General features: G+C 64.3%; 4 pseudogenes; all 4 read right to left on the reverse strand.

Moving 5' to 3' along the window:
* Window positions 1-3,233: 3,233 nt before the first annotated feature.
* LOC142864568 (uncharacterized) lies at window positions 3,234-3,352 on the reverse strand (annotated as a pseudogene).
* Window positions 3,353-10,529: 7,177 nt separating this feature from the next.
* On the reverse strand, window positions 10,530-10,648 carry LOC142864569 (uncharacterized; annotated as a pseudogene).
* Window positions 10,649-14,195: 3,547 nt separating this feature from the next.
* LOC142864658 (uncharacterized) lies at window positions 14,196-14,314 on the reverse strand (annotated as a pseudogene).
* Window positions 14,315-17,841: 3,527 nt separating this feature from the next.
* LOC142864570 (uncharacterized) lies at window positions 17,842-17,960 on the reverse strand (annotated as a pseudogene).
* Window positions 17,961-19,846: the final 1,886 nt, after the last annotated feature.

Below are 19,846 nucleotides of genomic sequence, written 5' to 3' on the forward strand. Positions count from 1 at the left end.
GCGCGCGGCCGCTGACTGCGCACGCGCGCTCACCCTTTGACCCCAGCCAGGGGCCGCCCTCCCGCACAACCCCTGTCAGCTGCGCCCCCGCCCTGTGGGTGGGCTGCCGCCTATTCCCCAGGGCCAGGGCTGGGGCACAGCGCATGGGGGAGGGGAGCGAGTGTAGGGGCGTCTCTGGGGATGTGTCCCATGGCTGGGGTGGGGCGGGGCGGGGTGGTTTGGGGGGCGCTGAAGAAATCAGTCCCCTCCATCTCCTACCTCTGGAAAACCCCCAAGCCCTTGGAGAACTGCCGGCACCGCTCCCGTGGGGGCCGGGACCCTGCTCTGTGTCCTCCTGTGGCCCAGTCCAAGGGGCCTGGGCCTGGCCCGGGGCTGGATTGGACCCCAACCACCCTCGGGTGTGGACTTGCTAAAAGCCGGCGATTAGATATTGGATTCGAGCTTCCTTGAGGTCATTTCACTAATGAAGGCACCGAAAAGAGTTTCCTAATCCATCTGTGAGGGTGGCAACTGAAAGAGAATTTTAAAGCTGACAGAATAGGCGAGGAAAGGCATAGGAGATTTCCACACCCAGTAAGGAAGACTTTCCCGAAATGGAAGAAAGAAACGAGCAAACAGAGACACCGGTAGCCCGCCCGGATCAGAGTCTGCTCCTTAGAGAAAGCACCCTGACCAGGTTCACCCGTGGGTGGGTGGCGAGCCAGTGGCATTCAGAAGCGCGAGGCCCCCAGTCTGTGCAGAAGACACCTGCACTCGGGTGTGTGTGGCGGCAGGATTCCCAAGCAGCTCCAAATGGTAATCCAAAGAGAAGCCAGGGAGTTCCCAAGGCCCCAGGTGTCCTCAGCCCACGACTGGCTGCTGGGGGAATGCGAAGCCCGGCTCCTTGTCTCAGAGCGGGACAACCAGGAGGTGGGACGTACACCCCGGGGTTCCCAGGAGGATCAGGCTGAAGCTGGTACTTGGCCTGAAAATGTCCCCTCGCATGGGCACCCCCTTCCGCTTCCGGCTCCTCTACTCCCGGTGCCCCTCCATCCAGGGGCCAGACTTTAAGAAGTCACCCGCAGGAGAATCCTGGTCCCAAAGGAGCCTTCTGGGGGACCCGTGCTGAGAGAGGGTGTGGGCATGGCCCGCTGGGGCTCTGCCCGGCCCAGGGCTGGGAGATGCCACCTCCCAGCTCCGGGTCCCTGCAGGAAGCGTTGGCAAGCACAGGGCCAGTCCCCCAAAGGCCCAGGTGCAGGGAGCCCAGGCCAAGCAGCCTGTGGAAGAAGCCACATGCCGTGCCACCCCGGGAACACGACTGCAGGTCGCGGACCCTCCCGCCTCCTCCCCGACATGGCGCAGGGCTCAGAGACACCTGAGACGCTGCTACCAAAGTCCAAAGGGCATCGGTTGCTCCTCCAAAGCACCCGAGCAGACCGCGTTGTCCAGCCAGCCCCTGGGCCTCCCTGGGGTGCCCAGCACAAAAGTGCAGACAACCACCGGACTCGCAATATCAGTTTGAGGATGTTTCTGCCACTCTAAGGACCCGCAGGCCAGCTGGGCCTTCAGGCAGGACAGAGAGCCCCGGAATCCGACGTGGAGAGCTGCGTGGACGTCCCCATCAGGAGGCGGTCCCCACCTCCGAGGCTCTCCCCTTGCGGGGAGCGGCAGCCCCAGGGCCTCAGGGAAGACACCAGGCTGGGCCCCCGCGGCACAGCGGGGCACAGCGGGGCACGTCCCCGTCCCCGGCAGGGGACTTAGCGATGCCTGCGCCAGACTGCTGCGGCCGCCCTGCTGCCGGGTTCCTGGAGGGCTTCCTGGAAGCAGCGTCCACACCAAGCCCCTGGAAGGCCCAGGCGACGGAGGAGCCGGTCAGGCAGGGGCCGAGGACGGTGACGGGCGGGGAGGAGCGTGTCAGGCAGGGGCCGAGGACGGTGACAGGCCGGGCGGGAAGGAGCCGGTCAGGCAGGGGCCCAGGACAGTGACGGGCCTGGCCGGGGAGGAGCGGAGCGAGTCAGGCAGTGGCCCAGGTGGTGGGCCGGGCGGGGACGAGCCTGTCAGGCAGGGGCAGAGGACGGTGACGGTGACGGGGCGGGAAGGGGCCGGTCAGGCAGGGGCAGGGGCCAAGGACAGTGACGGGCCTGGCGGGGGAGGAGCGCGTCAGGCAGGGGCAGAGGAGACGGGCTGGGTAAGGGGTAGGGTGACAGTTAGGGCACAATTCACAATCGCAAAGATGTGGAAGCGACCCGAGTGCCCATCCATCCAGGAGTGCATTAATAACATGCGGCGCATGGACACCACGGAGTGCCATTCGGCTATGAGGAGCAGCGGTGAGAGGGCGCCTCTCGTGTTCTCCTGGCCAGAGCTGGAACCCTTTCCAGTAGGCCAGGTATCCCAAGAACGGACACACGAGCACCACGTGCGCGCGCTCACCGGCAAATTGGTACGAACGGATGGACACCTAAGTGGACAGCGAGGAATCACCTTCATCGGGTGGGTGTCGGGCGGGCGTGGGGAGGGGGTGGGCATACACATGCATTAGGGAGGGGGTGGGTGCGCACCGACTGGGGGATGGGCGCACTTGAAGCTCTGACCCGAGGGGGGAGGCGGGGAAAGAGCAATGCACCCGACCTGAACATTGGTACCCCCACAATACGCTGGGAGAAAATGAGAAATAAATAAGGAGACAGGGGGGAGGGGGGCACGGGCAACACATGTCACCTCAATACTTGTACTCCCATCATCTGCTTGAAAAGAGAGAGAAAAGAAAATGCAATCATAGAGATAAGAGACACTTTCTAAGAAAATGAATCCGAAAAGAAAAGTAAAAGGAGGCCTGTCGAGCAGGTCTGGGTGTGACTCCGGATCCCCCAACCTCCAGTGCCACCACCAGAGATTCCTGCGTGTAGCCCATAGAACCCCAAAAGCAACGGGACGAGTTCTGGTCACATACTCGCTCAAAGTGACATCCTGGAATCCTTCCGGAACTCCCTCCCCTCTCAGACTCTCGAGGTTTCCTCCAGCGTGTCGGTTCCCACAGACCAGACCTTTGGTCTGAGACCTGACAGTCCAGATGGCACGCATGCTGCCCCGTGGCGGCGGTGTCCCCGCTTGGGACAAGAGGAGGCCCCACGGTGCGGGCTGGGGCGGCAGGCACCGCGGCGGGCGCTGAGGGTGGGGGTGATCCGCCGGACGGCCGCCCCGCCGCCGCGCTCCCAGCAAGGGGACAGAGCAACAGGCAAAAAAAAAAAAAAAGCCTAGGGCACCCGGGATTCCCAGGCGGTCTCCCATCCAAGTACTAACCAGGCCCGACGCTGCTTAGCTTCTGAGAGCAGACGAGATGGGGCGCGTTCGGGGTGGTGTGGCCGTAGACCGCGGAGGGCGCCCCTGCCCCGCTCAAGAGGCCAGCCTCACCGCGCTTCCCCGCGATAGCGCTGACCCGCGCCGGGCCTGTGGAGTTCGCCGGCCCGGTCGGGCGGACTCCGGAGGACTGAGGTGAGGGACGTGGCGGGGCGGGGTGGGATGGGGGGCTGTCTACACACACACACACACACACACAGACACGATGCGCCTCCACGGCTGGACCCGCCAAGGTGGAGACCTTCCAGCCCCCCTCCTCTCCTCACCTCGCCTCCTTCACCTACCCGCCCCCACCCCCAGCGCGCGGCCGCTGACTGCGCACGCGCGCTCACCCTTTGACCCAAGCCAGGGGCCGCCCTCCCACACAACCCCTGTCAGCTGCGCCCCCGCCCTGTGGGTGGGCTGCCGCCTATTCCCCAGGGCCAGGGCTGGGACACAGCGCATGGGGGAGGGGAGCGAGTGTAGGGGCGTCTCTGGGGATGTGTCCCATGCCTGGGGTGGGGCGGGGCGGGGTGGTTTGGGGGGCGCTGAAGAAATCAGTCCCCTCCATCTCCTACCTCTGGAAAACCCCCAAGCCCTTGGAGAACTGCCGGCACCGCTCCCGTGGGGGCCGGGACCCTGCTCTGTGTCCTCCTGTGGCCCAGTCCAAGGGGCCTGGGCCTGGCCCGGGGCTGGATTGGACCCCAACCACCCTCGGGTGTGGACTTGCTAAAAGCCGGCGATTAGATATTGGATTCGAGCTTCCTTGAGGTCATTTCACTAATGAAGGCACTGAAAAGAGTTTCCTAATCCATCTGTGAGGGTGGCAACTGAAAGAGAATTTTAAAGCTGACAGAATAGGCGAGGAAAGGCATAGGAGATTTCCACACCCAGTAAGGAAGACTTTCCCGAAATGGAAGAAAGAAACGAGCAAACAGAGACACCGGTAGCCCGCCCGGATCAGAGTCTGCTCCTTAGAGAAAGCACCCTGACCAGGTTCACCCGTGGGTGGGTGGCGAGCCAGTGGCATTCAGAAGCGCGAGGCCCGCAGTCCGTGCAGAAGACACCTGCACTCGGGTGTGTGTGGCGGCAGGATTCCCAAGCAGCTCCAAATGGTAATCCAAAGAGAAGCCAGGGAGTTCCCAAGGCCCCAGGTGTCCTCAGCCCACGACTGGCTGCTGGGGGAATGCGAAGCCCGGCTCCTTGTCTCAGAGGGGGACAACCAGGAGGTGGGACGTACACCCCGGGGTTCCCAGGAGGATCAGGCTGAAGCTGGTACTTGGCCTGAAAATGTCCCCTCGCATGGGCACCCCCTTCCGCTTCCGGCTCCTCTACTCCCGGAGCCCCTCCATCCAGGGGCCAGACTTTAAGAAGTCACCCGCAGGAGAATCCTGGTCCCAAAGGAGCCTTCTGGGGGACCCGTGCTGAGAGAGGTTGTGGGCATGGCCCGCTGGGGTTCTGCCCGGCCCAGGGCTGGGAGATGCCACCTCCCAGCTCCGGGTCCCTGCAGGAAGCGTTGGCAAGCACAGGGCCAGTCCCCCAAAGGCCCAGGTGCAGGGAGCCCAGGCCAAGCAGCCTGTGGAAGAAGCCACATGCCGTGCCACCCCGGGAACACGACTGCAGGTCGCGGCCCCTCCCGCCTCCTCCCCGACATGGCGCAGGGCTCAGAGACACCTGAGACGCTGCTACCAAAGTCCAAAGGGCATCGGTTGCTCCTCCAAAGCACCCGAGCAGACCGCGTTGTCCAGCCAGCCCCTGGGCCTCCCTGGGGTGCCCAGCACAAAAGTGCAGACAACCACCGGACTCGCAATATCAGTTTGAGGATGTTTCTGCCACTCTAAGGACCCGCAGGCCAGCTGGGCCTTCAGGCAGGACAGAGAGCCCCGGAATCCGACGTGGAGAGCTGCGTGGACGTCCCCATCAGGAGGCGGTCCCCACCTCCGAGGCTCTCCCCTTGCGGGGAGCGGCAGCCCCAGGGCCTCAGGGAAGACACCAGGCTGGGCCCCCCGCGGCACAGCGGGGCACGTCCCCGTCCCCGGCAGGGGACTTAGCGATGCCTGCGCCAGACTGCTGCGGCCGCCCTGCTGCCGGGTTCCTGGAGGGCTTCCTGGAAGCAGCGTCCACACCAAGCCCCTGGAAGGCCCAGGCGACGGAGGAGCCGGTCAGGCAGGGGCCGAGGACGGTGACGGGCGGGGAGGAGCGTGTCAGGCAGGGGCCGAGGACGGTGACAGGCCGGGCGGGAAGGAGCCGGTCAGGCAGGGGCCCAGGACAGTGACGGGCCTGGCCGGGGAGGAGCGGAGCGAGTCAGGCAGTGGCCCAGGTGGTGGGCCGGGCGGGGACGAGCCTGTCAGGCAGGGGCAGAGGACGGTGACGGTGACGGTGACGGTGACGGGCCGGGGCGGGAAGGGGCCGGTCAGGCAGGGGCAGGGGCCGAGGACAGTGACGGGCCTGGCGGGGGAGGAGCGCGTCAGGCAGGGGCAGAGGAGACGGGCTGGGTAAGGGGTAGGGTGACAGTTAGGGCACAATTCACAATCGCAAAGATGTGGAAGCGACCCGAGTGCCCATCCATCCAGGAGTGCATTAATAACATGCGGCGCATGGACACCACGGAGTGCCATTCGGCTGTGAGGAGCAGCGGTGAGAGGGCGCCTCTCGTGTTCTCCTGGCCAGAGCTGGAACCCGTTCCAGTAGGCCAGGTATCCCAAGAACGGACACACGAGCACCACGTGCGCGCGCTCACCGGCAAATTGGTACGAACGGATGGACACCTAAGTGGACAGCGAGGAATCACCTTCATCGGGTGGGTGTCGGGCGGGCGTGGGGAGGGGGTGGGCATACACATGCATTAGGGAGGGGGTGGGTGCGCACCGACTGGGGGATGGGCGCACTTGAAGCTCTGACCCGAGGGGGGAGGCGGGGAAAGAGCAATGCACCCGACCTGAACATTGGTACCCCCACAATACGCTGGGAGAAAATGAGAAATAAATAAGGAGACAGGGGGGAGGGGGGCACGGGCAACACATGTCACCTCAATACTTGTACTCCCATCATCTGCTTGAAAAGAGAGAGAAAAGAAAATGCAATCATAGAGATAAGAGACACTTTCTAAGAAAATGAATCCGAAAAGAAAAGTAAAAGGAGGCCTGTCGAGCAGGTCTGGGTGTGACTCCGGTTCCCCCAACCTCCAGTGCCACCACCAGAGATTCCTGCGTGTAGCCCATAGAACCCCAAAAGCAACGGGACGAGTTCTGGTCACATACTCGCTCAAAGTGACATCCTGGAATCCTTCCGGAACTCCCTCCCCTCTCAGACTCTCGAGGTTTCCTCCAGCGTGTCGGTTCCCACAGACCAGACCTTTGGTCTGAGACCTGACAGTCCAGATGGCACGCATGCTGCCCCGTGGCGGCGGTGTCCCGGCTTGGGACAAGAGGAGGCCCCACGGTGCGGGCTGGGGCGGCAGGCACCGCGGCGGGCGCTGAGGGTGGGGGTGATCCGCCGGACGGCCGCCCCGCCGCCACGCTCCCAGCAAGGGGACAGAGCAACAGGCAAAAAAAAAAAAAAAAAGCCTAGGGCACCCGGGATTCCCAGGCGGTCTCACATCCAAGTACTAACCAGGCCCGACGCTGCTTAGCCTCTGAGAGCAGACGAGATGGGGCGCGTTCGGGGTGGTGTGGCCATAGACCGCGGAGGGCGCCCCTGCCCCGCTCAAGAGGCCAGCCTCACCGCGCTTCCCCGCGATAGCGCTGACCCGTGCCGGGCCTGTGGAGTTCGCCGGCCCGGTCGGGCGGACTCCGGAGGACTGAGGTGAGGGACGTGGCGGGGCGGGGTGGGATGGGGGGCTGTCTACACACACACACACACACACACACAGACACGATGCGCCTCCACGGCTGGACCCGCCAAGGTGGAGACCTTCCAGCCCCCCTCCTCTCCTCACCTCGCCTCCTTCACCTACCCGCCCCCACCCCCAGCGCGCGGCCGCTGACTGCGCACGCGCGCTCACCCTTTGACCCCAGCCAGGGGCCGCCCTCCCGCACAACCCCTGTCAGCTGCGCCCCCGCCCTGTGGGTGGGCTGCCGCCTATTCCCCAGGGCCAGGGCTGGGGCACAGCGCATGGGGGAGGGGAGCGAGTGTAGGGGCGTCTCTCGGGATGTGTCCCATGGCTGGGGTGGGGCGGGGCGGGGTGGTTTGGGGGGCGCTGAAGAAATCAGTCCCCTCCATCTCCTACCTCTGGAAAACCCCCAAGCCCTTGGAGAACTGCCGGCACCGCTCCCGTGGGGGCCGGGACCCTGCTCTGTGTCCTCCTGTGGCCCAGTCCAAGGGGCCTGGGCCTGGCCCGGGGCTGGATTGGACCCCAACCACCCTCGGGTGTGGACTTGCTAAAAGCCGGCGATTAGATATTGGATTCGAGCTTCCTTGAGGTCATTTCACTAATGAAGGCACCGAAAAGAGTTTCCTAATCCATCTGTGAGGGTGGCAACTGAAAGAGAATTTTAAAGCTGACAGAATAGGCGAGGAAAGGCATAGGAGATTTCCACACCCAGTAAGGAAGACTTTCCCGAAATGGAAGAAAGAAACGAGCAAACAGAGACACCGGTAGCCCGCCCGGATCAGAGTCTGCTCCTTAGAGAAAGCACCCTGACCAGGTTCACCCGTGGGTGGGTGGCGAGCCAGTGGCATTCAGAAGCGCGAGGCCCCCAGTCTGTGCAGAAGACACCTGCACTCGGGTGTGTGTGGCGGCAGGATTCCCAAGCAGCTCCAAATGGTAATCCAAAGAGAAGCCAGGGAGTTCCCAAGGCCCCAGGTGTCCTCAGCCCACGACTGGCTGCTGTGGGAATGCGAAGCCCGGCTCCTTGACTCAGAGCGGGACAACCAGGAGGTGGGACGTACACCCCGGGGTTCCCAGGAGGATCAGGCTGAAGCTGGTACTTGGCCTGAAAATGTCCCCTCGCATGGGCACCCCCTTCCGCTTCCGGCTCCTCTACTCCCGGTGCCCCTCCATCCAGGGGCCAGACTTTAAGAAGTCACCCGCAGGAGAATCCTGGTCCCAAAGGAGCCTTCTGGGGGACCCGTGCTGAGAGAGGGTGTGGGCATGGCCCGCTGGGGCTCTGCCCGGCCCAGGGCTGGGAGATGCCACCTCCCAGCTCCGGGTCCCTGCAGGAAGCGTTGGCAAGCACAGGGCCAGTCCCCCAAAGGCCCAGGTGCAGGGAGCCCAGGCCAAGCAGCCTGTGGAAGAAGCCACATGCCGTGCCACCCCGGGAACACGACTGCAGGTCGCGGCCCCTCCCGCCTCCTCCCCGACATGGCGCAGGGCTCAGAGACACCTGAGACGCTGCTACCAAAGTCCAAAGGGCATCGGTTGCTCCTCCAAAGCACCCGAGCAGACCGCGTTGTCCAGCCAGCCCCTGGGCCTCCCTGGGGTGCCCAGCACAAAAGTGCAGACAACCACCGGACTCGCAATATCAGTTTGAGGATGTTTCTGCCACTCTAAGGACCCGCAGGCCAGCTGGGCCTTCAGGCAGGACAGAGAGCCCCGGAATCCGACGTGGAGAGCTGCGTGGACGTCCCCATCAGGAGGCGGTCCCCACCTCCGAGGCTCTCCCCTTGCGGGGAGCGGCAGCCCCAGGGCCTCAGGGAAGACACCAGGCTGGGCCCCCCGCGGCACAGCGGGGCACGTCCCCGTCCCCGGCAGGGGACTTAGCGATGCCTGCGCCAGACTGCTGCGGCCGCCCTGCTGCCGGGTTCCTGGAGGGCTTCCTGGAAGCAGCGTCCACACCAAGCCCCTGGAAGGCCCAGGCGACGGAGGAGCCGGTCAGGCAGGGGCCGAGGACGGTGACGGGCGGGGAGGAGCGTGTCAGGCAGGGGCAGAGGACGGTGACAGGCCGGGCGGGAAGGAGCCGGTCAGGCAGGGGCCCAGGACAGTGACGGGCCTGGCCGGGGAGGAGCGGAGCGAGTCAGGCAGTGGCCCAGGTGGTGGGCCGGGCGGGGACGAGCCTGTCAGGCAGGGGCAGAGGACGGTGACGGTGACGGTGACGGTGACGGGCCGGGGCGGGAAGGGGCCGGTCAGGCAGGGGCAGGGGCCGAGGACAGTGACGGGCCTGGCGGGGGAGGAGCGCGTCAGGCAGGGGCAGAGGAGACGGGCTGGGTAAGGGGTAGGGTGACAGTTAGGGCACAATTCACAATCGCAAAGATGTGGAAGCGACCCGAGTGCCCATCCATCCAGGAGTGCATTAATAACATGCGGCGCGTGGACACCACGGAGTGCCATTCGGCTGTGAGGAGCAGCGGTGAGAGCGCGCCTCTCGTGTTCTCCTGGCCAGAGCTGGAACCCGTTCCAGTAGGCCAGGTATCCCAAGAACGGACACACGAGCACCACGTGCGCGCGCTCACCGGCAAATTGGTACGAACGGATGGACACCTAAGTGGACAGCGAGGAATCACCTTCATCGGGTGGGTGTCGGGCGGGCGTGGGGAGGGGGTGGGCATACACATGCATTAGGGAGGGGGTGGGTGCGCACCGACTGGGGGATGGGCGCACTTGAAGCTCTGACCCGAGGGAGGAGGCGGGGAAAGAGCAATGCACCCGACCTGAACATTGGTACCCCCACAATACGCTGGGAGAAAATGAGAAATAAATAAGGAGACAGGGGGGAGGGGGGCACGGGCAACACATGTCACCTCAATACTTGTACTCCCATCATCTGCTTGAAAAGAGAGAGAAAAGAAAATGCAATCATAGAGATAAGAGACACTTTCTAAGAAAATGAATCCGAAAAGAAAAGTAAAAGGAGGCCTGTCGAGCAGGTCTGGGTGTGACTCCGGATCCCCCAACCTCCAGTGCCACCACCAGAGATTCCTGCGTGTAGCCCATAGAACCCCAAAAGCAACGGGACGAGTTCTGGTCACATACTCGCTCAAAGTGACATCCTGGAATCCTTCCGGAACTCCCTCCCCTCTCAGACTCTCGAGGTTTCCTCCAGCGTGTCGGTTCCCACAGATCAGACCTTTGGTCTGAGACCTGACAGTCCAGATGGCACGCATGCTGCCCCGTGGCGGCGGTGTCCCCGCTTGGGACAAGAGGAGGCCCCACGGTGCGGGCTGGGGCGGCAGGCACCGCGGCGGGCGCTGAGGGTGGGGGTGATCCGCCGGACGGCCGCCCCGCCGCCGCGCTCCCAGCAAGGGGACAGAGCAACAGGCAAAAAAAAAAAAAAAGCCTAGGGCACCCGGGATTCCCAGGCGGTCTCCCATCCAAGTACTAACCAGGCCCGACGCTGCTTAGCTTCTGAGAGCAGACGAGATGGGGCGCGTTCGGGGTGGTGTGGCCGTAGACCGCGGAGGGCGCCCCTGCCCCGCTCAAGAGGCCAGCCTCACCGCGCTTCCCCGCGATAGCGCTGACCCGCGCCGGGCCTGTGGAGTTCGCCGGCCCGGTCGGGCGGACTCCGGAGGACTGAGGTGAGGGACGGGGCGGGGCGGGGTGGGGTGGGGGGCTGTCTACACACACACACACACACACACACACACACACACACACACAGACACGATGCGCCTCCACGGCTGGACCCGCCAAGGTGGAGACCTTCCAGCCCCCCTCCTCTCCTCACCTCGCCTCCTTCACCTACCCGCCCCCACCCCCAGCGCGCGGCCGCTGACTGCGCACGCGCGCTCACCCTTTGACCCCAGCCAGGGGCCGCCCTCCCGCACAACCCCTGTCAGCTGCGCCCCCGCCCTGTGGGTGGGCTGCCGCCTATTCCCCAGGGCCAGGGCTGGGGCACAGCGCATGGGGGAGAGGAGCGAGTGTAGGGGCGTCTCTCGGGATGTGTCCCATGGCTGGGGTGGGGCGGGGCGGGGTGGTTTGGGGGGCGCTGAAGAAATCAGTCCCCTCCATCTCCTACCTCTGGAAAACCCCCAAGCCCTTGGAGAACTGCCGGCACCGCTCCCGTGGGGGCCGGGACCCTGCTCTGTGTCCTCCTGTGGCCCAGTCCAAGGGGCCTGGGCCTGGCCCGGGGCTGGATTGGACCCCAACCACCCTCGGGTGTGGACTTGCTAAAAGCCCGCGATTAGATATTGGATTCGAGCTTCCTTGAGGTCATTTCACTAATGAAGGCACCGAAAAGAGTTTCCTAATCCATCTGTGAGGGTGGCAACTGAAAGAGAATTTTAAAGCTGACAGAATAGGCGAGGAAAGGCATAGGAGATTTCCACACCCAGTAAGGAAGACTTTCCCGAAATGGAAGAAAGAAACGAGCAAACAGAGACACCGGTAGCCCGCCCGGATCAGAGTCTGCTCCTTAGAGAAAGCACCCTGACCAGGTTCACCCGTGGGTGGGTGGCGAGCCAGTGGCATTCAGAAGCGCGAGGCCCCCAGTCCGTGCAGAAGACACCTGCACTCGGGTGTGTGTGGCGGCAGGATTCCCAAGCAGCTCCAAATGGTAATCCAAAGAGAAGCCAGGGAGTTCCCAAGGCCCCAGGTGTCCTCAGCCCACGACTGGCTGCTGTGGGAATGCGAAGCCCGGCTCCTTGACTCAGAGCGGGACAACCAGGAGGTGGGACGTACACCCCGGGGTTCCCAGGAGGATCAGGCTGAAGCTGGTACTTGGCCTGAAAATGTCCCCTCGCATGGGCACCCCCTTCCGCTTCCGGCTCCTCTACTCCCGGTGCCCCTCCATCCAGGGGCCAGACTTTAAGAAGTCACCCGCAGGAGAATCCTGGTCCCAAAGGAGCCTTCTGGGGGACCCGTGCTGAGAGAGGGTGTGGGCATGGCCCGCTGGGGCTCTGCCCGGCCCAGGGCTGGGAGATGCCACCTCCCAGCTCCGGGTCCCTGCAGGAAGCGTTGGCAAGCACAGGGCCAGTCCCCCAAAGGCCCAGGTGCAGGGAGCCCAGGCCAAGCAGCCTGTGGAAGAAGCCACATGCCGTGCCACCCCGGGAACACGACTGCAGGTCGCGGCCCCTCCCGCCTCCTCCCCGACATGGCGCAGGGCTCAGAGACACCTGAGACGCTGCTACCAAAGTCCAAAGGGCATCGGTTGCTCCTCCAAAGCACCCGAGCAGACCGCGTTGTCCAGCCAGCCCCTGGGCCTCCCTGGGGTGCCCAGCACAAAAGTGCAGACAACCACCGGACTCGCAATATCAGTTTGAGGATGTTTCTGCCACTCTAAGGACCCGCAGGCCAGCTGGGCCTTCAGGCAGGACAGAGAGCCCCGGAATCCGACGTGGAGAGCTGCGTGGACGTCCCCATCAGGAGGCGGTCCCCACCTCCGAGGCTCTCCCCTTGCGGGGAGCGGCAGCCCCAGGGCCTCAGGGAAGACACCAGGCTGGGCCCCCCGCGGCACAGCGGGGCACGTCCCCGTCCCCGGCAGGGGACTTAGCGATGCCTGCGCCAGACTGCTGCGGCCGCCCTGCTGCCGGGTTCCTGGAGGGCTTCCTGGAAGCAGCGTCCACACCAAGCCCCTGGAAGGCCCAGGCGACGGAGGAGCCGGTCAGGCAGGGGCCGAGGACGGTGACGGGCGGGGAGGAGCGTGTCAGGCAGGGGCAGAGGACGGTGACAGGCCGGGCGGGAAGGAGCCGGTCAGGCAGGGGCCCAGGACAGTGACGGGCCTGGCCGGGGAGGAGCGGAGCGAGTCAGGCAGTGGCCCAGGTGGTGGGCCGGGCGGGGACGAGCCTGTCAGGCAGGGGCAGAGGACGGTGACGGTGACGGTGACGGTGACGGGCCGGGGCGGGAAGGGGCCGGTCAGGCAGGGGCAGGGGCCGAGGACAGTGACGGGCCTGGCGGGGGAGGAGCGCGTCAGGCAGGGGCAGAGGAGACGGGCTGGGTAAGGGGTAGGGTGACAGTTAGGGCACAATTCACAATCGCAAAGATGTGGAAGCGACCCGAGTGCCCATCCATCCAGGAGTGCATTAATAACATGCGGCGCGTGGACACCACGGAGTGCCATTCGGCTGTGAGGAGCAGCGGTGAGAGCGCGCCTCTCGTGTTCTCCTGGCCAGAGCTGGAACCCGTTCCAGTAGGCCAGGTATCCCAAGAACGGACACACGAGCACCACGTGCGCGCGCTCACCGGCAAATTGGTACGAACGGATGGACACCTAAGTGGACAGCGAGGAATCACCTTCATCGGGTGGGTGTCGGGCGGGCGTGGGGAGGGGGTGGGCATACACATGCATTAGGGAGGGGGTGGGTGCGCACCGACTGGGGGATGGGCGCACTTGAAGCTCTGACCCGAGGGGGGAGGCGGGGAAAGAGCAATGCACCCGACCTGAACATTGGTACCCCCACAATACGCTGGGAGAAAATGAGAAATAAATAAGGAGACAGGGGGGAGGGGGGCACGGGCAACACATGTCACCTCAATACTTGTACTCCCATCATCTGCTTGAAAAGAGAGAGAAAAGAAAATGCAATCATAGAGATAAGAGACACTTTCTAAGAAAATGAATCCGAAAAGAAAAGTAAAAGGAGGCCTGTCGAGCAGGTCTGGGTGTGACTCCGGATCCCCCAACCTCCAGTGCCACCACCAGAGATTCCTGCCTGTAGCCCATAGAACCCCAAAAGCAACGGGACGAGTTCTGGTCACATACTCGCTCAAAGTGACATCCTGGAATCCTTCCGGAACTCCCTCCCCTCTCAGACTCTCGAGGTTTCCTCCAGCGTGTCGGTTCCCACAGACCAGACCTTTGGTCTGAGACCTGACAGTCCAGATGGCACGCATGCTGCCCCGTGGCGGCGGTGTCCCCGCTTGGGACAAGAGGAGGCCCCACGGTGCGGGCTGGGGCGGCAGGCACCGCGGCGGGCGCTGAGGGTGGGGGTGATCCGCCGGACGGCCGCCCCGCCGCCGCGCTCCCAGCAAGGGGACAGAGCAACAGGCAAAAAAAAAAAAAAAAAGCCTAGGGCACCCGGGATTCCCAGGCGGTCTCCTATCCAAGTACTAACCAGGCCCGACGCTGCTTAGCTTCTGAGAGCAGACGAGATGGGGCGCGTTCGGGGTGGTGTGGCCGTAGACCGCGGAGGGCGCCCCTGCCCCGCTCAAGAGGCCAGCCTCACCGCGCTTCCCCGCGATAGCGCTGACCCGCGCCGGGCCTGTGGAGTTCGCCGGCCCGGTCGGGCGGACTCCGGAGGACTGAGGTGAGGGACGTGGCGGGGCGGGGTGGGATGGGGGGCTGTCTACACACACACACACACACACACAGACACGATGCGCCTCCACGGCTGGACCCGCCAAGGTGGAGACCTTCCAGCCCCCCTCCTCTCCTCACCTCGCCTCCTTCACCTACCCGCCCCCACCCCCAGCGCGCGGCCGCTGACTGCGCACGCGCGCTCACCCTTTGACCCCAGCCAGGGGCCGCCCTCCCGCACAACCCCTGTCAGCTGCGCCCCCGCCCTGTGGGTGGGCTGCCGCCTATTCCCCAGGGCCAGGGCTGGGGCACAGCGCATGGGGGAGGGGAGCGAGTGTAGGGGCGTCTCTCGGGATGTGTCCCATGGCTGGGGTGGGGCGGGGCGGGGTGGTTTGGGGGGCGCTGAAGAAATCAGTCCCCTCCATCTCCTACCTCTGGAAAACCCCCAAGCCCTTGGAGAACTGCCGGCACCGCTCCCGTGGGGGCCGGGACCCTGCTCTGTGTCCTCCTGTGGCCCAGTCCAAGGGGCCTGGGCCTGGCCCGGGGCTGGATTGGACCCCAACCACCCTCGGGTGTGGACTTGCTAAAAGCCGGCGATTAGATATTGGATTCGAGCTTCCTTGAGGTCATTTCACTAATGAAGGCACCGAAAAGAGTTTCCTAATCCATCTGTGAGGGTGGCAACTGAAAGAGAATTTTAAAGCTGACAGAATAGGCGAGGAAAGGCATAGGAGATTTCCACACCCAGTAAGGAAGACTTTCCCGAAATGGAAGAAAGAAACGAGCAAACAGAGACACCGGTAGCCCGCCCGGATCAGAGTCTGCTCCTTAGAGAAAGCACCCTGACCAGGTTCACCCGTGGGTGGGTGGCGAGCCAGTGGCATTCAGAAGCGCGAGGCCCCCAGTCCGTGCAGAAGACACCTGCACTCGGGTGTGTGTGGCGGCAGGATTCCCAAGCAGCTCCAAATGGTAATCCAAAGAGAAGCCAGGGAGTTCCCAAGGCCCCAGGTGTCCTCAGCCCACGACTGGCTGCTGGGGGAATGCGAAGCCCGGCTCCTTGTCTCAGAGCGGGACAACCAGGAGGTGGGATGTACACCCCGGGGTTCCCAGGAGGATCAGGCTGAAGCTGGTACTTGGCCTGAAAATGTCCCCTCGCATGGGCACCCCCTTCCGCTTCCGGCTCCTCTACTCCCGGTGCCCCTCCATCCAGGGGCCAGACTTTAAGAAGTCACCCGCAGGAGAATCCTGGTCCCAAAGGAGCCTTCTGGGGGACCCGTGCTGAGAGAGGGTGTGGGCATGGCCCGCTGGGGCTCTGCCCGGCCCAGGGCTGGGAGATGCCACCTCCCAGCTCCGGGTCCCTGCAGGAAGCGTTGGCAAGCACAGGGCCAGTCCCCCAAAGGCCCAGGTGCAGGGAGCCCAGGCCAAGCAGCCTGTGGAAGAAGCCACATGCCGTGCCACCCCGGGAACACGACTGCAGGTCGCGGCCCCTCCCGCCTCCTCCCCGACATGGCGCAGGGCTCAGAGACACCTGAGACGCTGCTACCAAAGTCCAAAGGGCATCGGTTGCTCCTCCAAAGCACCCGAGCAGACCGCGTTGTCCAGCCAGCCCCTGGGCCTCCCTGGGGTGCCCAGCACAAAAGTGCAGACAACCACTGGACTCGCAATATCAGTTTGAGGATGTTTCTGCCACTCTAAGGACCCGCAGGCCAGCTGGGCCTTCAGGCAGGACAGAGAGCCCCGGAATCCGACGTGGAGAGCTGCGTGGACGTCCCCATCAGGAGGCGGTCCCCACCTCCGAGGCTCTCCCCTTGCGGGGAGCGGCAGCCCCAGGGCCTCAGGGAAGACACCAGGCTGGGCCCCCCGCGGCACAGCGGGGCACGTCCCCGTCCCCGGCAGGGGACTTAGCGATGCCTGCGCCAGACTGCTGCGGCCGCCCTGCTGCCGGGTTCCTGGAGGGCTTCCTGGAAGCAGCGTCCACACCAAGCCCCTGGAAGGCCCAGGCGACGGAGGAGCCGGTCAGGCAGGGGCCGAGGACGGTGACGGGCGGGGAGGAGCGTGTCAGGCAGGGGCAGAGGACGGTGACAGGCCGGGCGGGAAGGAGCCGGTCAGGCAGGGGCCCAGGACAGTGACGGGCCTGGCCGGGGAGGAGCGGAGCGAGTCAGGCAGTGGCCCAGGTGGTGGGCCGGGCGGGGACGAGCCTGTCAGGCAGGGGCAGAGGACGGTGACGGTGACGGTGACGGTGACGGGCCGGGGCGGGAAGGGGCCGGTCAGGCAGGGGCAGGGGCCGAGGACAGTGACGGGCCTGGCGGGGGAGGAGCGCGTCAGGCAGGGGCAGAGGAGACGGGCTGGGTAAGGGGTAGGGTGACAGTTAGGGCACAATTCACAATCGCAAAGATGTGGAAGCGACCCGAGTGCCCATCCATCCAGGAGTGCATTAATAACATGCGGCGCGTGGACACCACGGAGTGCCATTCGGCTGTGAGGAGCAGCGGTGAGAGCGCGCCTCTCGTGTTCTCCTGGCCAGAGCTGGAACCCGTTCCAGTAGGCCAGGTATCCCAAGAACGGACACACGAGCACCACGTGCGCGCGCTCACCGGCAAATTGGTACGAACGGATGGACACCTAAGTGGACAGCGAGGAATCACCTTCATCGGGTGGGTGTCGGGCGGGCGTGGGGAGGGGGTGGGCATACACATGCATTAGGGAGGGGGTGGGTGCGCACCGACTGGGGGATGGGCGCACTTGAAGCTCTGACCCGAGGGGGGAGGCGGGGAAAGAGCAATGCACCCGACCTGAACATTGGTACCCCCACAATACGCTGGGAGAAAATGAGAAATAAATAAGGAGACAGGGGGGAGGGGGGCACGGGCAACACATGTCACCTCAATACTTGTACTCCCATCATCTGCTTGAAAAGAGAGAGAAAAGAAAATGCAATCATAGAGATAAGAGACACTTTCTAAGAAAATGAATCCGAAAAGAAAAGTAAAAGGAGGCCTGTCGAGCAGGTCTGGGTGTGACTCCGGATCCCCCAACCTCCAGTGCCACCACCAGAGATTCCTGCCTGTAGCCCATAGAACCCCAAAAGCAACGGGACGAGTTCTGGTCACATACTCGCTCAAAGTGACATCCTGGAATCCTTCCGGAACTCCCTCCCCTCTCAGACTCTCGAGGTTTCCTCCAGCGTGTCGGTTCCCACAGACCAGACCTTTGGTCTGAGACCTGACAGTCCAGATGGCACGCATGCTGCCCCGTGGCGGCGGTGTCCCCGCTTGGGACAAGAGGAGGCCCCACGGTGCGGGCTGGGGCGGCAGGCACCGCGGCGGGCGCTGAGGGTGGGGGTGATCCGCCGGACGGCCGCCCCGCCGCCGCGCTCCCAGCAAGGGGACAGAGCAACAGGCAAAAAAAAAAAAAAAGCCTAGGGCACCCGGGATTCCCAGGCGGTCTCCCATCCAAGTACTAACCAGGCCCGACGCTGCTTAGCTTCTGAGAGCAGACGAGATGGGGCGCGTTCGGGGTGGTGTGGCCGTAGACCGCGGAGGGCGCCCCTGCCCCGCTCAAGAGGCCAGCCTCACCGCGCTTCCCCGCGATAGCGCTGACCCGCGCCGGGCCTGTGGAGTTCGCCGGCCCGGTCGGGCGGACTCCGGAGGACTGAGGTGAGGGACGTGGCGGGGCGGGGTGGGATGGGGGGCTGTCTACACACACACACACACACACACAGACACGATGCGCCTCCACGGCTGGACCCGCCAAGGTGGAGACCTTCCAGCCCCCCTCCTCTCCTCACCTCGCCTCCTTCACCTACCCGCCCCCACCCCCAGCGCGCGGCCGCTGACTGCGCACGCGCGCTCACCCTTTGACCCCAGCCAGGGGCCGCCCTCCCGCACAACCCCTGTCAGCTGCGCCCCCGCCCTGTGGGTGGGCTGCCGCCTATTCCCCAGGGCCAGGGCTGGGGCACAGCGCATGGGGGAGGGGAGCGAGTGTAGGGGCGTCTCTCGGGATGTGTCCCATGGCTGGGGTGGGGCGGGGCGGGGTGGTTTGGGGGGCGCTGAAGAAATCAGTCCCCTCCATCTCCTACCTCTGGAAAACCCCCAAGCCCTTGGAGAACTGCCGGCACCGCTCCCGTGGGGGCCGGGACCCTGCTCTGTGTCCTCCTGTGGCCCAGTCCAAGGGGCCTGGGCCTGGCCCGGGGCTGGATTGGACCCCAACCACCCTCGGGTGTCTACTTGCTAAAAGCCGGCGATTAGATATTGGATTCGAGCTTCCTTGAGGTCATTTCACTAATGAAGGCACCGAAAAGAGTTTCCTAATCCATCTGTGAGGGTGGCAACTGAAAGAGAATTTTAAAGCTGACAGAATAGGCGAGGAAAGGCATAGGAGATTTCCACACCCAGTAAGGAAGACTTTCCCGAAATGGAAGAAAGAAACGAGCAAACAGAGACACCGGTAGCCCGCCCGGATCAGAGTCTGCTCCTTAGAGAAAGCACCCTGACCAGGTTCACCCGTGGGTGGGTGGCGAGCCAGTGGCATTCAGAAGCGCGAGGCCCCCAGTCCGTGCAGAAGACACCTGCACTCGGGTGTGTGTGGCGGCAGGATTCCCAAGCAGCTCCAAATGGTAATCCAAAGAGAAGCCAGGGAGTTCCCAAGGCCCCAGGTGTCCTCAGCCCACGACTGGCTGCTGGGGGAATGCGAAGCCCGGCTCCTTGTCTCAGAGCGGGACAACCAGGAGGTGGGACGTACACCCCGGGGTTCCCAGGAGGATCAGGCTGAAGCTGGTACTTGGCCTGAAAATGTCTCCTCGCATGGGCACCCCCTTCCGCTTCCGGCTCCTCTACTCCCGGTGCCCCTCCATCCAGGGGCCAGACTTTAAGAAGTCACCCGCAGGAGAATCCTGGTCCCAAAGGAGCCTTCTGGGGGACCCGTGCTGAGAGAGGGTGTGGGCATGGCCCGCTGGGGCTCTGCCCGGCCCAGGGCTGGGAGATGCCACCTCCCAGCTCCGGGTCCCTGCAGGAAGCGTTGGCAAGCACAGGGCCAGTCCCCCAAAGGCCCAGGTGCAGGGAGCCCAGGCCAAGCAGCCTGTGGAAGAAGCCACATGCCGTGCCACCCCGGGAACACGACTGCAGGTCGCGGCCCCTCCCGCCTCCTCCCCGACATGGCGCAGGGCTCAGAGACACCTGAGACGCTGCTACCAAAGTCCAAAGGGCATCGGTTGCTCCTCCAAAGCACCCGAGCAGACCGCGTTGTCCAGCCAGCCCCTGGGCCTCCCTGGGGTGCCCAGCACAAAAGTGCAGACAACCACTGGACTCGCAATATCAGTTTGAGGATGTTTCTGCCACTCTAAGGACCCGCAGGCCAGCTGGGCCTTCAGGCAGGACAGAGAGCCCCGGAATCCGACGTGGAGAGCTGCGTGGACGTCCCCA

Source organism: Microcebus murinus, chromosome 25 (genome assembly GCF_040939455.1).
Source record: "Microcebus murinus isolate Inina chromosome 25, M.murinus_Inina_mat1.0, whole genome shotgun sequence".
NCBI lineage: Eukaryota > Metazoa > Chordata > Mammalia > Primates > Cheirogaleidae > Microcebus > Microcebus murinus.